Below are 22,207 nucleotides of genomic sequence, written 5' to 3' on the forward strand. Positions count from 1 at the left end.
CAAACAAATGAAAAATCCTAGCCCAGCCTCCCCAAAGCCCAGCGTGTTCCTGAGCTGCTGTGTGCTCAGGGAATTAACACTAATTTTAATATTAGCCCTAAGCAAAACATAATTAGAAAGATAAATCTTCAGCAACTCTCTCCTACCCAGACTCTCCGCCACCACCTCCCATGCACATCCCAGCCCCCTGCCATAATGCAGTATGAAGCCAAATAAATATAAGTGGCTCTGCGATGATCTGTAAGACCACGAAACACATTTGTTCAGCTAGTTGAACGCTGGTTCCGACGTCAGGCAGAAGCCAGTGGTGTGACACCTGTGAGGGTGGGACAGCCCTGCCTTCGACCCTTGGAGGAGGGCACTGCTGGGTGTGGACCTTCCCCTGCTCGTGCCATCGGCTCGAACACTGTACATCATTTGTTCCTGGAGCAGCTGCTCGCTTATCGTCCCCACAAGAACCTGTAAAGCCAATGGTGAGATATTTCTTGCGTGAAATGACGCTGCCTTGGACTTCAAATGCCCATCTTCATCTCCAGAAGTAACTGTTAATCTTTCATAGCTTTTTATCACTGCAGAAGGACTCTCCTTGTTTCTCCTTGAGAAGCACACGCAGATAAGCAGACGAAGCCCTGGTGACTTAAGGAAGGAGGGACCATGATACCAATCGGATCGGCCTGATCCCCAGAGGCAGGGAACATGGTCTGACATTGTGGTCGGTAGGCTGCTCTCCATCCCTGAGGTCGGGGAGAGCTGAGCCCGTGCAGACATGAGTACAGCTGGACTCTCAATTGTTGAGAGAAAAGAAGGTATAGGATTTAGGGAGAACTTGGTATGTGGATTGGGTACCTTTGAACTTTCTGCTTCACTCTGTTGCAAACGGGCTTGGCTGGTGAGAACAGGCCATCTTGGTTCAGAAGACAAAACTCTGTTTCTCGTTCTTATTTATCTTTCTTCAAAGAGTCACTAAACAGCCAGCACTGTTTGCCTTCACACCTGCCTTCACTCAGGGAACACGTCCTCCTTTGGAAAGTGCTAAGTACCTTGCTGACAGCCTCACCACTAGCCTGCAAAGTGGCTACTAAAGGGAAGAGTGAAGCAGGCAGCTTGGGAACAGAGCCTGGCAGCCAGGACCCTGGAGTCGGCCTCTGCCCCCGGTGGGGCATGAAAGACTACGTCCAAAATCACCCCAGGCTCTGGCCATTTCCTCAGGTCCTTTCTGCCGCTCCGGCCCCAGGTGCAGCTATTGTGGTTTTCCTGCGGACACCTCGTGAGCTACTGACAGCAGAGCAGGATTCTGTTCTGTTCCTCGCATATTTCCCTCACTTTTTTACCCTACAACTGTCATCTTTGGCTTTCTTTGTAAACTTCTGCTCTTTATGTTAATTACAAGGTGTTAAATATGGGAGGTGGGTGGACAGTGGGGACGGTGGATCACAGCTCATTCGAGAACTGTGCAGCAAGCCCGCTCCCTGCTGCTGGCGCCCACCGATTTCTAACCTGCCCCAAGGTAAAGTTCTAAACCTGGAGGGTCCGCCCACCCACCTACAAGCATCCTCCGTGGTGCATACCCCCAGCCTTTCCTCCTAGGTCCCCAGTTACCCACATCTCACGATGTGTGGTTAGAAGGCAGGCCTGTGAAGGGGCTGGGGTGGAAGGGGTGCACACACCCCACTTCACCCCTGCTCCCCGGGCTTTGTTCGAGGTGCTTCCACGGGATTTGCAAATCTACAACATGCGTGTCCTCCGGGCTGTTTCTCACGCTCTTTCCTCCTCTTGGAATTTCCATTTTTTTCCATGTTTTCTCCATCTTTTTTTTTTGAGATTTTTAAACAATTGAAGTCCAGTTGATGTACACTATTATATGTTACAGGTGTACAGTATGATGATACATGATTTTTAAAGGTTATATTCCATTTATAGTTATTATAAAATATTGGCTATATTCCCCGTGTGGTACCGTATGTCTTGAAGCTTACTTCATACCTAATGGTTTGTACCTCTTACACCCCTACCCCTATATTGCCGCTCCCCACTGTAACCACTACCGTTGTTCTCTGTATCTGTGAGTTGCTTCTATTTTGTTATATTCACTAGTTTGTTGTATTTTTTAGATTCCACATATAAGTGGTACCTTACAGTATTTGTCTTTGGGAATTTCTGGGGTTTTTTGTGGGGACTCATTCATGGACCAGCTGTGGTTTCCCCTTTGTCACTGTTTCCCCAATGACCTCTAGCTGATTTCATCCCTCTCTCCTCTGATTTCCTATTGGCTGCAGACACAGACAGAACAAGCAGTTGGGCATGGGCGGGGTGTGCTTTTTCTATTAGTTTGCAGGCTTCTTTTTTTTATTGAAGTAGAGTTGGTTTACAGTGTTGTGTTAGTTTCTGGTATGCAGCAAAGTGATTCAGTTATATATATTCTTTTTCATATTCTTTTCCATTATGATTTATTACAGGATATTGAATATAGTTCCCTGTGCTATACAGTAGGTCCTTGTTGGATATCTATTTTATATTTAGTAGTGTGTATCTGTTAATCCCAGACTCTTAATTTATCCTTTCCCTTGCTTTCCCCTTTGGGAAGCATAAGTTTGTTTTCTATGTCTGTGGGTCTGTTTCTGTTTTGTAAATAAGTTCATTTGTATCATTATTTTAGATTCCACATTTAAGTGATACTATATGATATTTGTCTTTCTCTGACTTACTTCACTTACTATGATAATCTCTAGGTCCATCCATGTTGCTGCAAATGGCATTATTTCATTCCTTTTTATGTCTGAGTAGCATTCCATTGTATATAGAGACCACATCTTGCAGGCTTCTGTTTTGAGATCTGGATTCTATCTTATTCATCTTAACATCCTTGGTGCCAAGAGCGATACCAAGACACAGAGCAAGCCCCACGTGAGGCCAGAGGGGGCCTAACTCTCAAGGTGAGCGAGACCCTCCAGTGACGGAGGGTCACCTTGACCTTTCTAAATACTAGGGAATCTATGGGAAAGGGCCTGACATCTCTTAGTACCTACTATGTGCTAAATGCTGGGTAAGCCCGTCACATCTGTTTCTCCGTTTAATTCCCAGGATACATGAAATAGGTATTCCCGCGCCCTTAACAGGTGGGGGAAGGCTAACAGGGGTTGAGGTGCCTCAGGCTAGTAAACGGCAGATTCCTCTGCAGTTCGTGTTTCTCTGTCTGGAAAGCATGTGTGTTTTCCCGCCCTGTGCTGCCTCCCCGGCGGGGAGGAGTGGGCGGTGAGGGCAAAGAGGGGTCTCCCTCTCCACCAGGAGCACCGTCTCCTGGGAGCTCGGCTCTCTTCCAGTCCTATGGGGATGTGCTTCTCTTCTTTCCCAGGGTCACAGACCCTGCCTGAGGGAAACCAGGTAACACCCACCTTCTCCACGTGTCATGCTTTCTGATGAAGTGTCGGACTCAACCCGACAATTTCTAACCAAATTTCAGGCTCCGCCATGTGCACCGTTGTCTGTGTTCCAACAGCCTCTGCGATCGTCGCTCAGGGCAAGTCGTTCTGGCTCCTGCCCGGTAGAACCAGAAATTCACTCTGAATGTGGGCCATGGCTGCCTGAAAACAGTGTAGTTTCCCAAACACGCTCCCTCTGAGCCCGCCGCCCCGCACTTCTCTTGTCAAAATGCCACTCACTGGATCTGTCAGCCATATACAGGTTTTCTGTGATCTCTTGTCTGCTGCTTTAATTGCTGCTGCTTATTTATTATGATTGTATCTGAATTGCCATGGAGAGCCAGTGCTGAGTCGGCGAAGGTACCCAAAGACGGCGTCACAGCCTTGCTGTCAGCGAGGCGGCAGGTCTGGGTTACAGAGTGGAGGGCTACGAGGATCGGGCGGACGGGACGGGACAGTCCCGCCGACCCGTGGGGCTGGTGTGTAATGGCGAGTCTGCATGGAGCCGCGTCGGAGGAGGGGGTCTCTGTGTAGACTAAGCGCTCCTAGAGACAAGCAGCTGAGCATCTTCCCGAGCCTTGCACAGCCCTTGTAGGACTGACTGAAGTCAAACATGCTGTAGTTCCCTTATCAGAATAACTCTCGCAGTCTGGTCTCGTGTCTCCTCCCGCAGCTATGATGGTGCTGTCAGGGTCCAGCCAAGAGTCCCCTCACCCAGCGCTCGCCCACCCCAAGGACTGAGTGACATAAAAATGTCCCACGTGGCATCATGACTTCTCACCGGTCAGCCTCACGTTCGAAGTGGCCGTCGCCACACAGGGTTCACATACGCTAAAGCCCATCCCTCCGTGAAAGGGCTCTGCTCAGAGTGTACAAGCCGGGCCACTGAAGGCCATTCATCCACCAGTGACTTACTGAGCCTTTAATCTGGCCAGGCCCGTGCTAGGTACTCCCTCCCCACCACCATCCTTGGTGATGGGGGGTAAGGAGGGGCTGGTAGGAGCTGCAGAGAATGAGAAGATCTGGTTCCCATCTCCCTGGAGCTAGGTCTGGTGGGCGGGTGGAGGTGGGAGGGGATAGATACACAGAACTACCAGCAGTAGCATCACACGGCAGGTGAACTGTGTCACCTGCTCCCCTCTCTGCGCTCCAGCACTACTGCGCTACCGAAGAGTTCACGTCAGTGTGCTTAGGTGCAGAACCAAGATGTCCCTGCATTCCATGACCTCAGAGTCCTTGTGTCTGTTAGGAGGAAGGGTGAACAACAGTCAGCTCCTCGAGGAAGTAGTCTCTCCCTTTGTGCATTGCTTCAGTCGGAGAAAGCATCTCTGTTCTTCCCTTGGTACTTTAGGCTTATTGGTGGGGAAAGTATTGTAGGAAAAAAGTAGATCTACCTCCGTGGGATGAAACTGTGGGCAGAGAGGCCAGGGGGAGGAGGGGGGTGGGCAGCCCCAGCAGGAAGGCGGTGGTCTCGGGGGGTGATGGGCATTGGGGAACCCCAGGGTAGGATCTGCTCTGAGAAGAAAGTGAGGAAGCGGCCATCTGTGTGCAGAGTGGCTGGGAGCCAGGTGGGCACGGAGAATCTTCAAGGGGATAAATACTAAGAGATTTCCATCCCTTTTGGGATGAGTGCCAGGGAACACGGCCAGCACACGGTTATTGTAATCCCTGGGAGGATTCATTTGCCAGCTACTAAAGCAAAAGCAAGAAGCGCCCTGAAATGGAGACTAGCTGTTTCAGAGCAATTAGCCATTGGTGCCTGCTGCTGTCTTTGGAGAAACTCCAGAAGCCATCGGGGTGAGAGGAAGGCAGGAAGCTGTGGTCGGCTGCGGGGAGATGACTCCATCCTGGGTACCTCTTCCCACCTGACAGCTCCCTGTGGACGCAGCTCAGGGGCTTCTGTTCCCACGGGGGGGGGGGGGGGCAGTCTACCCCTGCCCTCAGGATGGCACTGAATCGTCTGTCACAGCCTCAGTCCACAGGACACTCCCTACAGCCGAGAACACGCGGTCCAGGTTAGAACAGGTCAGGTTCTCTGCTCACATCAGCTGCTCTCAGCCTGGGACCCAGGGACCCTTTGGGGAATTTGCCCACACCTGACCCTCAAAGGAAGCAGTAACTGTGCAGGTGACCCTAAGGCAGGAGATGGATGGGTCCCAGCGTGAGCAGCTGGAGTTCGTTCCCTGTGGACAGAAATTCCAAAATACCAATAGCAGGACAATCGAGAGAGGAGGCTGGGCCCTGCCCAGATAAGAAATAAAAGACCACATATTCCTCGTTCTCGGACTCAAGGAGACCTTCCTGACTACACATGCACAGAAAGGCTCCCTGGAGGTCAAAAAGGGAGGGGGCACCACCCCATAGTAAGTGATGTCAACTACCCATAGGCCTCTTTGCTAGAATCCATCTTGGCTAAAAGATGAGTGCACACATGGGAGGACCTTGAGATAAACCAAATACAGACTCAGAACCAGGCAAAGCAAGATGATTGGCCAAAGGAAATCTGGAAGAAATGCCCATATAAGTGATTTAGGCTGCCACGAGGGAACGACTCTCTCTTGCTGAACCCGCCCCTGTGTCTATCCACACGTGCTGTACTCTTTTCCTCCTAATAAACACTTTACTTGTTTCACTGTTTCCCATCTCTATGTGGAAATTCATTTCTACATAGCTGACAGGCCAGGACCTTGTCACTGGCCACTAGTCCCTGGTGATCTAGTGGCTAGGATTCGGCTCTCTCACTGCCGTGGCCCGACCCCAGCCTCCGGCCAGGAACCAGAATCCTGCTTCAAGCCGCTGCAGGCCGAGGCCACCCGAGATCAACCCCACCTCCCGGTCGTGGATGGGTGTGTGTGTGTTTTATTTTACCTTCCCAGTCTTGTCTGGGGAACAGTGAATCGCCAGAAATTGTTTATAAAAACAGAGACAGGCTAGAGAAGTCCTTACTACTCCCATGCTGTCATTAATATGCTATAAAAACGTAGCTCCCCACCATGACCGTCTCAAGAAGAACCAGTAAAACGTGGATGTACTGGGGTGCAGGCAGGATGGGGGCACAGGGTGGACGTGAAATCATTAACTCATTGCTCAGTACAGGAAGAGCTGCTGCCTTCTCTCTCTTTACTGCCTCCTGGAAGTATTTTAGACTCTGGTCTTACCGACTCGGGTGCCTGTGGGTCCCTCCTGGCTTCCCGGGGCTTGGAGCTCCTGGGAGCACCTCCAGCTCGTTTGTCCTGCATAGTCCTGGGTGTGTCCTGTGTCCACTTCCCCGCCTGTCCCCCCAGGCCTTCCTGTGAGCTGTGGCCACTTTCTGGAAATAAATCCATTGGCGTAGAAAGGGATTAGGGTCATTACAGTTGAATAATTAGCAACAAACTTCCAACTTTATGAAGCAAAAGAAGTGGTACATGTTTCATTCAGCCTGCATCACTGCATTGAACACAGGGAGATCTGATTGCAAGGAAAGTGTTCCACCTGCCTGGGTAGATGAACACTGGGGAGGGAAGAGATGGGATGAATGAACACGAGCTACCATTACAACGTCAAGTATAAATGCAGGTGTCCCAACAGCTCTTTAAGCAGGGATCTCCTTTGTGCAATGAAAAATAACTTTCCACCTCTTTCCTGTGGACCATTCTAGATCCTGGTCCTTTCCCCACCCCACTGCCAGCCACCGCCCCCAAACTGCTCAGGCACTGCCCATAGGCAGGGCTGGCGCTAGGATGGCCCTTGCTCCAGGCTGAGAAGAGATGCCCTCTTCCCGGTGTTTTGTGATAGGGTTATTGGGTTAGCATCTTACTAGCCTGAAGGTGAACTTGGATTGCCTTTTGAGAGATCACGTCTCTGTGGACGTGTGCCGGGAGGTCACAGAGGTAACAGAGAGGACAGACCGTGATCCCAGCAGCAGTCCCAGGAAGCAGTCCCAGGAAGCTCTGTGCTGGATGCTGAAGTGGGGAAGAGAGGAGACAACAGAATGTCACAGAGGGGTGTGGACAGCTAATCCCCAAAGGGCTTCCCCATAGGATGCCCCACTCCAACTACTAAAGAAGAACCAGGTCCCCGAGACTCTCCCCTTCACTGGGAGGCCAGGAGGTACCCAGTGACGCCCGGCAGAGGGAGCCTTCCAGGCCCCAAAACACAGCCCAGCGTGGATGCCGGGTGCTTCTGTGTGCTGTCCGGTCTCTCTGAGGTTGGATGAGAAGAGAGACCTGGGAGAAGGGAGAGGAAAGACTTTGCTTCAGGTCATTGTGACCCTCGAAGGAGGCAGCAACTGTGAGGTTGGCCCCGTCTCCCAGTCACGGATGGGTGTCTGTTTTCTGACCTCTCAATCCTGTTTCCCAAGGACTTACATGAAAGAAGTTAGTATTTCCAAAGCACCCCTCATTTGGAAGGCGACCCCAGGGGAAGGCAGTTTGGAATTCAATGTGTTATTTTTCGAGGCCTAACAGAAGTAAGGCCTCTGCCCATGATGGTCGTCCTTCTCTGAAACCCGTTGGCCTTAGGACCAGTCTTCCCCCACTGCACCTAGATGCATCCCCGCTGCGCTGGTACTCTTTCCTGCGCACGAGCCTCCCCTCCCTTGCTGGAGCCTAGCCTCCTGGGTGCAGAGGCCTTGCCGTGCCTTGCCTCCCACCCCCGTCCCCGCAGTGTGGCCTAGAGCAGGGCCCTGGCGCGGGGGTCAACGGGCTAGGTAGTATGGAGACAGGGGTGAGTCATTCCTTGGCCCTCCTCTCCCGCCTCCTGTGCTCCCCTTCCCTCACAATCCCTAGCGCTCATGCGAGGCTGAAAGATGATAAAGGGCTACCACAGGCCGTGTGGACTGGAAGGAGAGCAGCCCTCGTCTTTGCTTGAAAGATGGAAGAGCTTCTTGCACACACGTGGCCAGCAGTCTCCCTGCGTCCACGGTACATCAGTTAGCTGGCTGGAGGATGGCTCGCCAAGGACACTGACAATTCACCTGCAGGACCTGCTCTGCCGGAGTCATAATTGGAAGACAACTCTGGGCTCAAGTCATACCCAAGACAGTGTGTTACCTCTGCACACTCGCCAGGGGAAGCACAGCCGTCAAAGCCCCCTGGGAACCCTGGGTGAGCGCAGGCTGGGCAGGGGAGGGGGGGGGGTCCTAGGACATAGCCCCAGGCCAGAGAGGCCGCGGCTGGGGGCCTGGGGGCAGGACCCGAGTTCTGGTGGGACCACTGCCACCCACCAGCAGGGCCCCTGCTAATGGGAGGGAGCCTGTGGGCAGGCCCAGCTGAGCCCCAGCTCGGGGACGGGTGCTGACAGCCCGCAGGACCGCAGGCAGAGGGTGAGCGGGACTTGGAGAATTCAGAGGAGAGCCTGGCATTCGAGAAAGGGGCTGCAAGGCTGTCAGGGAGCTGGAAGCCAGCACAGGCCGAGCTGCTGGCCTCAGCGGGGAGGTGGGAGCCCCGTGTGCAGCGGCACCATCGGAACATCTTGATATGCTGCTAATTGAGCAGCCAACACAGCAGAACCGTGTGGCCCCGTGCAGCTGAGACCTGAGACTCAAGTTCCCCTGGCTCTCGGGGAGCAGGAGGACCACCTGCCAGGGCTGCGGGGAAGGCTGGTGGTGCCAGGGAGAGCGGGCTGGGCAGGGCTGCCAGCCAGTGTGCCGGGGTCTGGCCCTGGTCCCGAGGAAGGCCTGGCTCCAAGGCTCCGCTTCCCGCAAGGCCCTCCTTCCAGCTGGCAGGACGGGCATCTTCTGAGCCATGATGGTGATTCTAGCCCAGGCCCCATCTGTGTGGCTTACGTGCAGCCTCACACGCTATCCTTCTTCATCCTGCCACCCCTCACCCCATCTTAGGGGTGACGCAGCTCAGGGTTCAGGGAGGCTAGGTGACTAGGTGACAGCTAACAAGCAGCAAGGCTGGGACGTGACCCCCGTGGTTCTTGGCTTCAGAAATGTTGCTTGACAGCCTCGGTGTAATCCGGGGGAGAAAAGGATCTGTCCTTGCTGTGAGTGCTTATTTCACTCAGCCTGACATCCTCCAGGGTCATCCATGCCGTCCCGTATGGCAGTACGTCAGTATGTTTTCTTTTTTAAGGCTGAATAATATTCCATTATGTGTGTGTGTGTGTGTGTGTGTGTATCTATATATGATTTTCTTTATTCAGTTAATGGGCACTTAGGTTGTTTCCACATCTTGGCTATTGTGAATAACACTGCAGTGAACATGGGGGTGCAGGTATTTCTTCAAGATCCTGACCTCAATTCTTTTGGATAAATACCCAGAGGTGAGGTTTTTGGATCATATAATAGTTCTACAATTCCACTTATATGAGTTATCTGAAATAGCCCAACTCGAAAGGAAACCCTCTTACACTGTTGGTGGGAATGTCAATTGGTAGAGCCACTATGGAAAACAGTACAGAGGTTCCTCAAAAAACTAAAAATAGAGTTACCATATGATCCTGCAATCCCACTCCTGGGCATATATCTGGAGAAAACCGTAATTCAAAAAGATACATGCACCCCAATGTTCATAGTAGTACTATTCACAATAGCCAAGACGTGGAAACAACCTAAGTGTCTATCGACAGATGAATGGATAAAGCAGACATGGTACATATATACAATGGAATACTTCTCAGCCATAAAAAAGAATGAAATAATGCCATTTGCAGCAACATGGATGAACCTAGAGATTATCATACTAAGTGAAGTAAGTCAGAAAGAGAAAGAAAAATACCACATGATATCACTTACATGTGAAATCTAAAATATGACAAAAATGAACTTATCTATGGAAAAGAAACAGACTCTCAGACATAGAGAACAGACTTGTGGTTGCCAGTGGGGACGGGGTGGGGAAGGGATGGATTGGGAGTTTGGGATTACCAGATGCAAACTATCTCATATAGGATGGATAAACAAAGAGGTCCTACTATGTTCAGTATCCTGTGATAAACTATAATGGAAAAGAAAATGAAAAAGAATGTAGGCATATATGTACACCTGAAACACTTTGCTGTACAGCAGGAATTAACACAACATTGTAAATCAACTATACATCAATAAAATAAATTAAAAATAAAATAAAATAGTTCATCTCCTAGAAGCACAGACTAGAAGGGCAAGGGCGGTGGCCTGGGGCTGGGGGGAGGGGAAAAAGGAGTTGTTCAACAGGTATAACGTTTCAGTTGTGCAGAGTGAGTAAATTCGAGAGATCTGCCTGTAGATGACATTGTGCCTGGAGGTTAACAATACTGTATTGTGCACTTAAACATCTGTAAGAAGGGAGGTCTCATGTTAAGTGCTCTTACCACGATAAAATAAAATTTTTTAAAAGGAAGAAAGAAAGAAGGGATCCACGGTGACCCCATCAGTCATAACATTCATGAATTTCTTTAAAACTTTTTGATTCTAAACATAAGTGGGGAGGATTTGGGGCACTGGACTATCTCATACTCATCTGATACTTTGCAGTCTAAACAATGCTTTTACAATAACGTCATATTTGGTCTTCACCACTTCACAAGGTAGATATTTACTCCATTTCTTCAGATGTGGGTAAACAGGTTCAGGTGATGAGGACGCTCCCTTGGTAACGGGGCTGGTACCCACCTTTGGACACTAGCTAAGGCGCCCGCCCCACTCACCACGTGGTGTCCTCGGCAGAGACATCCTGGGGGCGGGGCACTGATCTGAGCCCCGCCTTCACTCTGAAATCAAGCCCGGCCGCCCCTCCCACCTCCCGTCCCCACTGCCCAGCTCCGATTTGTCAAATGCTGATGCGTCTGTTCCAAACACGCTTCCATTTGGGGGGTGTCATCCTTCAAATGCATTTGTCCCGTCATTTGACTAATCCAGGAGATTAGGCCACTGCGAGGAGGCTTTGATGTAGCGGGAGGAGTGTTTAAATACGTGTGCCCCTCTCTCCCTGTATCTGGGTGCTTCTCCCTCCTGGCGGCCCCGAGGAGGGGAAGGCTGGGCTCACACAGGTGAGGGAGGGCCCGTGTGCAGCCCCGTGTGTCCCCTGTAGATGAGAAAGCCAGCACAAATGAAGAGAAAGGTCTGAAGTCTCACATTTTTTTTACCAAAAGTGAAAAATCAATTGGTGACCTTAAAGAAGTTTATGAATTCCTAGCTTAGGAATCAATGCGCATTGATTTCTGTGCCTCTGCATGGCTGTACATGTACACCATCAAATGATGAAAGCTGTGTTTTGTCGGGCTTGCAGCGGGGACAAGCAGGCACCATTTCTAACAGATTGCCAAGAGTGAAAAAGGAAAAAAAAAAAAAAGTCCACTGTGCAGCATCTCAGCCTGGAGCCTGCGGCCTCTGGCTGTGACTGCCGGGTCCCTGCTCCGGCTGAGATCAGGGGGTCAGCAGCAGGGATCCCTGACCCAGCCCCTCACTCCTCTTCCTCACGCCCCTTCAGCTCCACGCCTTCCCACACACACCTGCCTTCCTGGAGGTGGTTTTCTCAGTTTAGATTTACAGGGTGAGGGATTGCTAAGGAGGAGAAAGATGGAGGCAGGACAGACAAGCACAGGTGTCACATAGGGTGACTTGATAACTTACATTTGAACACCGTATCCCGTTTAAAGAATGCTTTTCCATACGTTATGCCATCTGATCACCTGACACCCCTGGTTTTTGGTCAGAGTAGCCCTCATTTTACAAACAAGGGAGAGGATACTAAGCTTGTGATATAGATGGTATGTAACACAGCCGGCACTGACGCGAGGTCCCTGCACCCCGTCTCACGCACTGGGGCGCCTTCTCCAGTGCCCAGCGGACAGGGCAGCTCTGCCGTGTTGGGACCTGTAGGCTAAAGGAGAATAATCTGTATGTAGAGGGAAAACCTACAGACGGGCATGTAACACTGACAGAAGGTAATGCAATTGAATGGGTAGGAGAATAAACACAGATATTTGGGGGGCACGGAGATGGGAGAATCTGGGCCAGAGAAAGAGGCAAGTGAAGGTGGACTTGGAGTCCTGCTGGGCAGAGGGGGCAAAGCCATGGGCCACCAGCTTCAAGACTGCCGGCCTGAGCTGCAGCCTAGCGGCAGGTGACCTCTGTCCCCCACTCCCACTCTCCTGTGCCTGCTGTGACTTCTAGCTCAGTGCGTGCCATTTGTCATCATTTGGTCCAGGGGCCCAGAGCCCTCTCCCTTACCCTCCACCACCCATCGGTCACCAGCTCTTACTGATTTTGCTTCTTCCATTTTCTTGAATCCCCTTCTTCTATTCCTCCTCTGTCTCTCTTAGTTCAAGTTCCCATAACTTCTTACATAAAGCGTTGGTGTCCCCTCCGCAGATACGTATATCTATATGATTTTTAAAAACCCATTGTGAGGGAATAAGCCGATTCTGGTCTTAGCTGTGATTTCTCCCTTTTCTCTCTCCTCTCCCTTTCCTCCCTAAATAGACAGGTCACGAGCACTGGCCAGGACCACAGGATCCAGAAGTAACTGACATGGAGAGATGGCCTGGAACTGCTGAAGGACTCCCCAAACCTCCTCAAGTCTGTGGGAGGGAGTCTCTCAAAAAGATTGTGGTGGAAGCTTTTTTTAGAACCTGGTCACATAGGGAGCGTGAAAGAGAAATTAAGGTGACTTATAAAAAGATGTATTTCTTATATACACCTAAATTTCTGGACTGTGATTCACACACACTAGCCCCATGTATTGCCAATAAATTTCAGAGACTTTCAAATTTCAGTTTAAAACAAAGCGATGTTTCACGTCTCTCCCTACAACTCCCCCTGAGGCCTCAATAGCCGCCTGAGTGACCCAGCTTAAATGTGCCTCTGATCATTTCATTCCCAAATTGAAAACCCTCGGGGCCTCTGCATGCCCACAGGATCAAGTCTAAAGGTCTCAGTGGGGTCGTCTGTGATCTCCACCCCTCCCCCATCTCTCTGGGTTCCTTCCTCTCTACCTTCTCTCTCCTGTGTTCTAGTGTGGATCTCAGCCCCTTCCACGCTGTTTCAGGCCCCATCACCTTTACTCACACTGTTCCCTCAGATGACATCCTTCTCCCCCAGTTCCTTGTCACCTGGACGATTTCCACTCAACCTTAGAACTTAGAACTTAGAACTTAGAACTCAACCTTAGCCTTGTCTCCTCAGAGATCACTTCTTCCAGAAGCCTCCCCTGGCCCCAGGCTGACCCCGCAGTGCTTTCTCCGAGGACCCCTCTCACACCACCACACCCATCTTGAGCCCAGCTCTGCGGGAGGGCTTGGTGTGCCTAGGTAAGGTCGAGGTCAAGGTCACAGTTGCTGGAGGGGCAGTGGCAGGTGAGAGAATAGCCTTCAGGAGAAACCTGTCTGCTCCCTCCACTTTCTGTCTCATTTGGGGCCCTTCATGGGTTGACTTCCACGAGGCTTTCAGCTCTGGAAAAAATAAATACTGGGGGCTTAAATGAGTGTGTGAAATGAAAGGTCAAGGAGTAATAGCCAACCAAAGTGACTTCCGGCACAAACGGTCAGCACTTCGGGAATAAAATTCCCTCTATTTCTTTGGGGCTTCTAGGCCCTTCTGTTTGCTGAAGGCTGGTTAAACATGGCTCGGAGAGGGACAGAGAAGAGAGAAGTCCCCCCACCTCTGCGCCCCCAAAGGGGTAATGGGCTCCAGAGAAAGGGGAGGGGGGCGGTCCACAGGCTTCCATCTGTGACCCTGTTCCCTGTTCTCTCCCTTAAGCTCTTCTGCATCGTTGGCACTGGGACAAAGGCATGGGGGCATCTCGAGCTGGAAAATGTTGAGCTGATAATAAGTAGGGATCCTGGTCAGTGCCCGACACCACATTCGCCTGACTTCGAGGGCTAGAGTACAACGAATGGCTGGAGATGGCGGCCGTGCAGCACAGAGCACGGAGGAGAGCTGGGATGGAGGGAGGTGGGACCGGCCTTTGAGCCCCAGTCCTGAGTCCTGCAGCAGAGCCAGCAAATAATCAGCCCTGGGGACCCCACAGCCAGAAGCCAGGCTTCCTCTGGCACCTGCTAGGATGCCTCTTGTTTCCTTTTGTCCGTGTGTGTATCACTGTGTCTGTGGATCATGTGTGCTGCATACATACGCATACATTCGTACGTGCGGGTGAAGAATTGCGAAAAGAGGGGCCGGTTGCTTGGGTCCTTCTCTCTCACAGGTTTGCATTTATTTGGTCTGGAAGGGAGCGTCAGTTGGAGGATGCCTGCTCAGAATGGTGCAGAGCCTTCTGCTACCCACTGTGCACACAGAGAGGGACAAGAGACAGGGAGGGTTTCAACCCAACCTGTGAAGCCGGCGACTCTTTTTTTTTTTTTTTTAACATCTTTATTGGGGTATAATTGCTTTACAATGGTGTGTTAGTTTCTGCTTTATAACAAAGTGAATCAGTTATACATATACATATGTTCCCATATCTCCTCCCTCTTGCATCTTCCTCCCTCCCTCCCTCCCTATCCCACCCCTCCAGGCGGTCACTTAATCAGAGCAGCCCGTTATAGAGGCTGGTTTGTAAAGGTGAGAAAACCTCCCTTAAAGATCCCTGGAAATGCTTGTGGGGAGACACCCCTGCTGTGGGGTCAGTAAACAGTCATCCTTGGGCTTGCGGGGCTGAGGCAGGTAAGGAAGGGGGAGGAGATGATGGGGATTGTTGTCTGAGGCAGGACAAAAAGGTGCAGTTGGAGACGGGGCGGGCCCAGCAAGATGGCCGGCGTCCTGCTTTATTTCGTGGAAAAGAAAATTCACTCAGAAACATCATAAGGAGGAAAGTAAACAGCCTGGAGTCAGGATGCGCCAACTCCTCACAAACCAGTCATTTCAATCGTGATGGGGAAGGCGGCTGGGAGGAGGATTGGGGCTTGATCTCTCCAGTTGGCAGCCAGAGGCCGTCCAGTGGGGTGGATATCTCTGCTTGGAGGTATTGCTTTTCATGTGTATGTCGGCGGGCGGGGATCATAGGAGAATGGGGGAGAGGAGCTACGAGGAACACGTATTGAGAGACAAGAGTTTCTCAACCTCGGCAACCTTGGCATTTGGGGCAGGATAATTCTTGGTTGCGGGAGCTGTCCTGTGCATTGTAGGATGTTAGCGGCATCTCTGGTCCCTACCTACCAGATGCCAGTTGTATCTGCTTCCCCCCACCCAGTTGTGACAACCCAGAATGTTTCCAGATATCACCAAATGTCCTCAGGGGGTAGAATCAGCCCTGGTTGAGAAACCCTGAGTCTGTGCTGGGCACTTCTCCCTCATTCTCTCCTGTAATTCTCACTACACACAGGCCTTTCTCCCTTATTTGAGACAAGAAGCCAGGCTGGAACTAGACACCAGATCTGTCTGATTGCAAGGTCTGGTCTCTGTGTTCCACCAGCTTCCACGGGAGTGGAGTCCATGCCAAGTCCCCTGACTGAGGACAGTCTCTGTTCAGGGAAAACATGCAGAGACCTGATCGGAATGCCCTTCCACGGTCCAATGACCTTGGATGTGACTCTATGAACATCTGGAAGACCTCCTGTCCCTCTCCTCTCTTCTTAACTTCAGCCACACCAGAGATTCCAAGATGGGAGAGTCCATCCATCCTTCAGCTCAAGTGAAATCTTGGTCTGCAGGGGGGAGAGGAGAGAGCAGAAGAGGAAGCACAGAGAAGGAACAATATGTGAAGCCAGTTCACATCTCAGTACGAAGAAACCCACCAGGCTCAAATTCACTGGAAAGTAAGTGTCTTTCTCTACCAGCTCCTATTTAAAGTAGAAGTAGGAGACTTTGTAGGAGAAATCAAAGCAACATCCTTTCCTGTTGATATTGGGAACCTAAGAAAAAAATACCGTGTCCATTGGTTAGGTTTCCAGATGAGTTTACTATTTTAGTACGTGTAATAATACTTTTATTATGGTGAAATTAGCACCACTGGTGGTGTGCTGTGTGGTTCACTATCACTGAAGAAACCACGCGTAAGAATCAAACACTTCTAAATGTTCATCATTGATATTTATGGCTGTTTTTCAATTTAGGGCCTTACCTGTTCTTACCTGAAATTTTTGAACAGTCCCTAAACAGGGTTCCCCAACTCCAGTCTCCACCTTTTCTATTTCACCAGTGTCTCCTCTATATTTATGTGAGACTGATATTTCCATAGTGTAAATCTGCCCATCCCTCTCCTCTTTCAGTGCTGCAAAGGCTCCTTCTCAAACCTCAGGATAAAATTTAAATTACTTGGCATGACTCACAGGATTTTCTGAATATGAGTTAGAATTATTGTTTGCCACTCGTATACCGAGCTTATATTTCAGTCACACGGAACCAGTGGAAATTCTCCAAATGCTCTTGGCTTCTTCGTTTCTTTATAAACTTTTGTAACTGCTGTACACTTTGCCTGGAATATCCTTCCCATTTTTCTCTAGCTGGTTAATTTCTTCTTGTTTTTGAAGACTCAGCTCAGAGGTCTCTTCTTTCTAGAACTCTTCCTTAATGCTCTCCTCCTTTGTCTACTCTGTTTGCCTTCTGCAGTAACCCAAGCAGGCCATGGTGACATCCTAAGTCAGAAAGTTACTTGCTAATTTCTCTGTCTCCTTCACTAGCCTGTGAGTGTCTCAAGGGCCGGGAATATATCTCAGTCATCACTTTACCCTCAGTGGCTAGCACAATGCCTGACGTAGAACAGATGGAAGAAATACTCAATAAATGTTTGTCAGATACTTGGCTGGCTGTACCCATTAGTCATTGATGGTTCAGCCCAATCATTTACCTTCTCCTTTTGGACACCCCAACTTAGATCATATTCAAACCTTAAAATTGATCAGAAACACTCTCATCCAGATCTTAAGAAACTAGTAAGCCATTTTGGGAGGGATCAGTTAGTTTTTATTATTCCTCTGTGAAGTATGGTATTGAGTGACTGAGCTGTCAATGTTCAATCTCTTCCACCACTTGAACACTTGAAAACCAGAGGGAGTGAGGCTGGAAAACACAGTAGATGTCAGGATTAAAGCAAAGGGAGTGTCTTCTGCCTTTGCTGGATTTGAAGTCCCCCTCTGACACATGCTCACTGTTTATTATTCATGGTGCCTTTTACTTGTTCACAAGGTTTAAGAATCGTTGCTATTGGGTTCGGGGCATCCCAAGTGGTCTCTGTCTTCCCAGTTAATTACTTATCTCTTCACCAATACCAAGATGATCCTTTGCATACAGTAGGTGCTCTATCACTGGATCTACTAACTGACTGACTTAGCAGTTTGTTCTGCCTGAGGGCAGGAAAGAAAAAGAAACCTCCTTAGGATGCTTTATTCCAAGACCGGTCATGGTAAGGATTCAAGCTGTGCTGAGCTGAGCTGAGCAATTTACGTAAACTCTTTATTTATTAATTTATTTAGCCTGCCCACCCACCTTTCTTCACAGCTGCAAATGCCTTTTAACACAACTGTGGATTAGGAAAGGTGTCAGAAATGTGTTAGGAGCAGAAGGTTTGGAGTCTGTTTGGCTGTTAATAACTTGTGAGGAGTGTCAGTGGTGCCCCTGGATTAGCCAGTGCCGGATGGAGCCCAGCTCAGCAGCCCTGCCCGGGACCCTTTCCCCCTTGGGCTCTGCTTTCTCTTGGGAAATCCTGTGCCTCATGTTATCCGAGGGAAGAAGAAAGTTTTCGTCTTCCTTGGCTACGGCAGATTTATTTGTGAGCCAAATGTAGTGCCAACTTGACAGTCCAAAGGGTCAGACTGTGAACGGATTGATGAAAATTTTGTAATAGCACATGCATCTAATCACCGACTATCGGTAATGGGTGGAATTGATTTTTTAAAAGTAACTGGACTTAGTATTTCCTTTCCCCCCTAACTCCAGGAAGAGACAGGAACGATGATGTTTGCAGAGTTTTGTTGGGGAGGATGGTGTGGGCTTGTCCCCAAAGAGGAAGGCCTGGATGGTTCATGAGCACTGCAGAGGTGGAAGTTGTGAGCTCAGAGCTAGAGTTGGAACCCTCCAGAGACAGGTGGGAGGAGAGACCCGTTCCTTGACATGTCCCAGGTGTGAGGCCTGGATTCTACAAGGCAGACTGTAGTGGAGGCACATCTTCAAAGCCCAAGAGATGGATGGCAGATGACAAGGACAAAGGCTGGTGCTGGGCGGTGACCTTCGTAGGTGGCCGTAGCAATAGGAAAAGTCAAGACCGGGACCATCGTAAGAGTCCATGGAGGGAAAAAGAGAGGAGGCCCCAGATTACTGAGCCTGGTAGCTGGGAGCTCACAGCAGATCAAGTCTGATTTTGAGAAATCAAGTGACGTTCCTTGGATGCTGCTAGCATACCAGCTACTATTTTTGGAGAAGCTGGGAACCTCCTAGAAACATGGGAATAAAAATAAACAGATTGTTGATTAGGCTCCATGCTATATGAGCCACTGTACAGAGAGCTGCCTGTTCTGTCTGCCTAAACTGGGCTAACGTAGTTTCTGTCCTCGAAGAACTTGGATTCTGAGAAATTCTGGTAGTCTGTTTTTACAGGAGTTTAGAATTAGTTCATTCTTTAGCATGCCTCCCTAGGAGAGAAGAGAGTAAGGAAGGTAGGTTGGGAGCAAGGAGGTTTTCAAGCCCTTTTAGTTTTGACACTGAAGCCACATTCAAGCCTGACTCCCGTTGGATATAAATGTATAACCTAGAATCCATTGCCCGCTGCCTGGAGGCTCTGGTTGGGAGCGCTGGCTCTGGAGTCAAAGGCAGACCTGGGTTGCAGTTTGTGCTCTGTAATTCATGGTCGCACCACCTTGGTGAAGCCCCTGGCCCCATAACCTTAACAGTGTCTCCATCTGGAAAACGCAGTTCTTTTTTTCTTTTGGCCACGCGGCTCGCCTTGAGGGATCTTAGTTCAGGGATCGAACCCACGCCCCCTGCAGTGGAAGCTCAGAGTCCTAACCACTGGACCGCCAGGGAAGTCCCTGGAAAATGTAGTTCTTAATAGTTCCTACCTCATGGCGCTGCTGAGGATTCCAAATGTGATGGGACTTGCATCTTAACAGAGCATATAGGCTATCTACAAAGAAATAATTATTTATTCTGATGTCAAAAAGTGAAACGTGCTGTGAAATTAAAACAGAGCCAGGGTAGGTGGTTATTTTCGGTCCTGGTCGTTGGGAAGGGCCTGCTCCCAGGAGACGGCGAGGTGAGGGTGTGAGCTGATATATATAAAGAACATACTTTCTTTCAGACCCCAAGCTGAATGTTCCAGAACTGCTTGTTACTCTCTTATTGAAACACACAACAACTGATTCAGGACTAAGGCCCCGCTCATGAGAACAGGGGTTAAGGAGACATGGCAACTCTCTTTCTTGTATTGAGTCTGAGTCTGCAAGGCTCTGGCAATGACAAAGCGTACATAATTTGCTACCTTGGAAGATGTCCTAACTATCGAGACAGTACCCTTGAAAGATTGCCAAAGAGATGTAAAGAATGAAATGTAAAAGGAGCAAAAAAGGGGATATATGCAGGGTAGAGAAAAAGAAAGCATATAGGAGTGTGTGTGTGTGTGTGTGTGTGTGTGTGTGTGTGTGTGTGTGAAAGAGAGGAAAAGCTACCAGAAATGAGAAGAGGTGTAGAAACTAAGAGATGCTTTTTATAATTTTTTAATAAAGGATATATTGTGAGTCAATGGATTTCACTGGGTCTCAGTGGGTTTCTGAGCCCCAAGTTTCTTGCGCTGCATTAGCCGGACTGTATAAAGAATTGGCTCCCAGAAAGGCACGGTCATTTGTTCTCAGTTCTGTGTGCTCCCCAATCCCTCACCGCTTGATGTCAACTTTTGACATTTTCCATCCGGCAATTTATACACTGTCACCTGCCAGCCCTCCCATAGTACTCGTGTTTGTTTGATCTCATACAAACTCCCCTCTCCGATCTGTTGATGCAATAATAAATCTGGGGACCTTTGAAGGTAGTGCGCTGTGGGAGATCACAAATGGAAGTCTTTTCTTGACACTTAAGCATCCTGAATGCTGAGTCCCCAGTGCTGATGGGGCTACATTGTGCATCTCCTTTTAGACACATTTAGACAAATCCATCAAGCAGGAGTCCCTAAAAGCCTGTAATTTTCCAGGCAATATGGGAGCTACCACATTGGTAATGGAAGATTCCTATAGAGCAGCGTGATCCTGAGCTAAGCTATCTATTTGAATTAAATTGTTTTAAGCACTTCTGAGCTCCTGGTGTGATAGCAGGAGCCTCACAAGATTTAACTTAAAGACATGGGCCTGACCCTCAAGAAACCTAAAGTCCCAAATAGCATGTTCCTTTGGGATATTACTATTTCTCAAACGCTTTTTGGTATCTCATAGCCCTGTGTGAACATCTGCAGGGACTCAGTTGGTTGCTGAATACATTTTAGGCTCTTTAACCTGGACTTCTGTCTTCCCCAGGTGCTTTGCTGCCTGTCTCTCGATTTCCTCCCTTAAAAACCCTCTTCTCTGACCCCCTGCCCCACTCCCAGCCCCTGAGCACTGCCAATCACTGCTGTCCATGCCCTACCCATTCCTGAGAACTCGCTTCAGATCCTACCTCTTCCATGCATTTCCTCATCCCTCTTCTTTTATTTTTTTTTAGTGGCTTTCCTTTTTAGAGCAGTTTTAGGTTGACGGCAAAACTGAGCAGAAAATACAGAGTTTTCCCATATGCCCGTCTCCCCACACCCAAGCCTCCCCTACTATCCACTTCCCCCACTACAGAGGTGCATTGTTACAGCTGATGGACCTACACTGGCACGTCATCGTCACCCCAAATTCACAGTTTGCGCACGAGGATTCACTCTGGTGTCCCTCATTCTGTGGGTTTTGACGAACGTATAATGACAGGCATCCTCATCATAGCATCGTGCAAAGTAGTTCCACTGCCCTAGAAACCCACTGGACTCTGCCTGTTCAGCCTTCCCCCCCAGACCCTGACAACCACTGATTTTTTATTGTCCCCGTAGTTTTGCCTTTTTCAGAAAGTCATGCAGCTGGAATCATACAGTATGCAGGCTTCTTTCCCTCAGTAGCAACATGCACTTACGGCTCCCCCATGTCTCCTCGTGGCTTGATCGCTCATTTCTTTTTCGTGTTAATAATATTCCATTGTCTGGATGTGCTATGCCTTGCCGCTCCTTCAGAAATGCTGGTAGTTCTTAAGGTCTAGACCTGCTCTGTCTGATGCACGGGCTGCTAGCTACATCACATTTAAATAAAATGGCTGTTTAGATTTAAAATAATTAACATTAAGTAAAATTAAACATTCAGTTTCTCAGTCACATTAGCTACAGAGACTGCTCGGTAGCCCCATGTGGCTGGCGGGTACTGTTTTAGCCCAGATACAGGGCAGCTCTGATCATTCAGAAGGTTCTACTGCATACATAGCCCTGCTCTAGACTATTGATGTGGTCACTAGGCATGTTATTTTTTTTTAATTTTTAAATTTTTTGCCTGCACCACGCGGCTTGTGGGATCTTAGTTCCCAAACCAGGGACTGAACCCGGTCCCTCAGCAGTGAGAGCCTGGAGTCCTAACCACTGGACCGCCAGGGCATTCCCACTTCCCACTAGGCATGTTAATGTATTGAGGTTCTACGGTACTTCGATGCCTTGTCTAATTAATGTACGTTAACTAATTTAATCCCATTCACAGCCCTGTGGGTGTGGTGCTATTGCTATTCCCATTTTACACAGGAAAATCTGAAGGTCAGAAAGGTTAAGTGATACATCCAATGTCGCAGTTAGTGGCGGCGGGGCCAGGACTGGAGCCAGGTGTCCCCGACGCCAGGACACTCTCCTCAGATGCTAAGCATCCTGCCGGTCATCTGCTCCGTGACAGCTGCTCCTTCACTTCCGATC

General features: G+C 49.5%; 1 long non-coding RNA gene across 2 annotated transcripts in view; it reads left to right on the forward strand.

The window, feature by feature from the left end:
* LOC137231068 (uncharacterized) overlaps positions 1-22,207 on the forward strand; it is a 377,188-nt gene that overhangs the window by 220,864 nt on the left and 134,117 nt on the right. For both annotated transcript variants that reach the window (XR_010946382.1, XR_010946383.1), the window contains exon 3: positions 15,910-16,082. This is a non-coding gene — a long non-coding RNA (uncharacterized lncRNA). The remainder of the gene's footprint in view (positions 1-15,909; positions 16,083-22,207) is intronic.

The sequence above is a fragment of the Pseudorca crassidens genome, chromosome 9, assembly GCF_039906515.1.
Source record: "Pseudorca crassidens isolate mPseCra1 chromosome 9, mPseCra1.hap1, whole genome shotgun sequence".
Lineage (NCBI taxonomy): Eukaryota > Metazoa > Chordata > Mammalia > Artiodactyla > Delphinidae > Pseudorca > Pseudorca crassidens.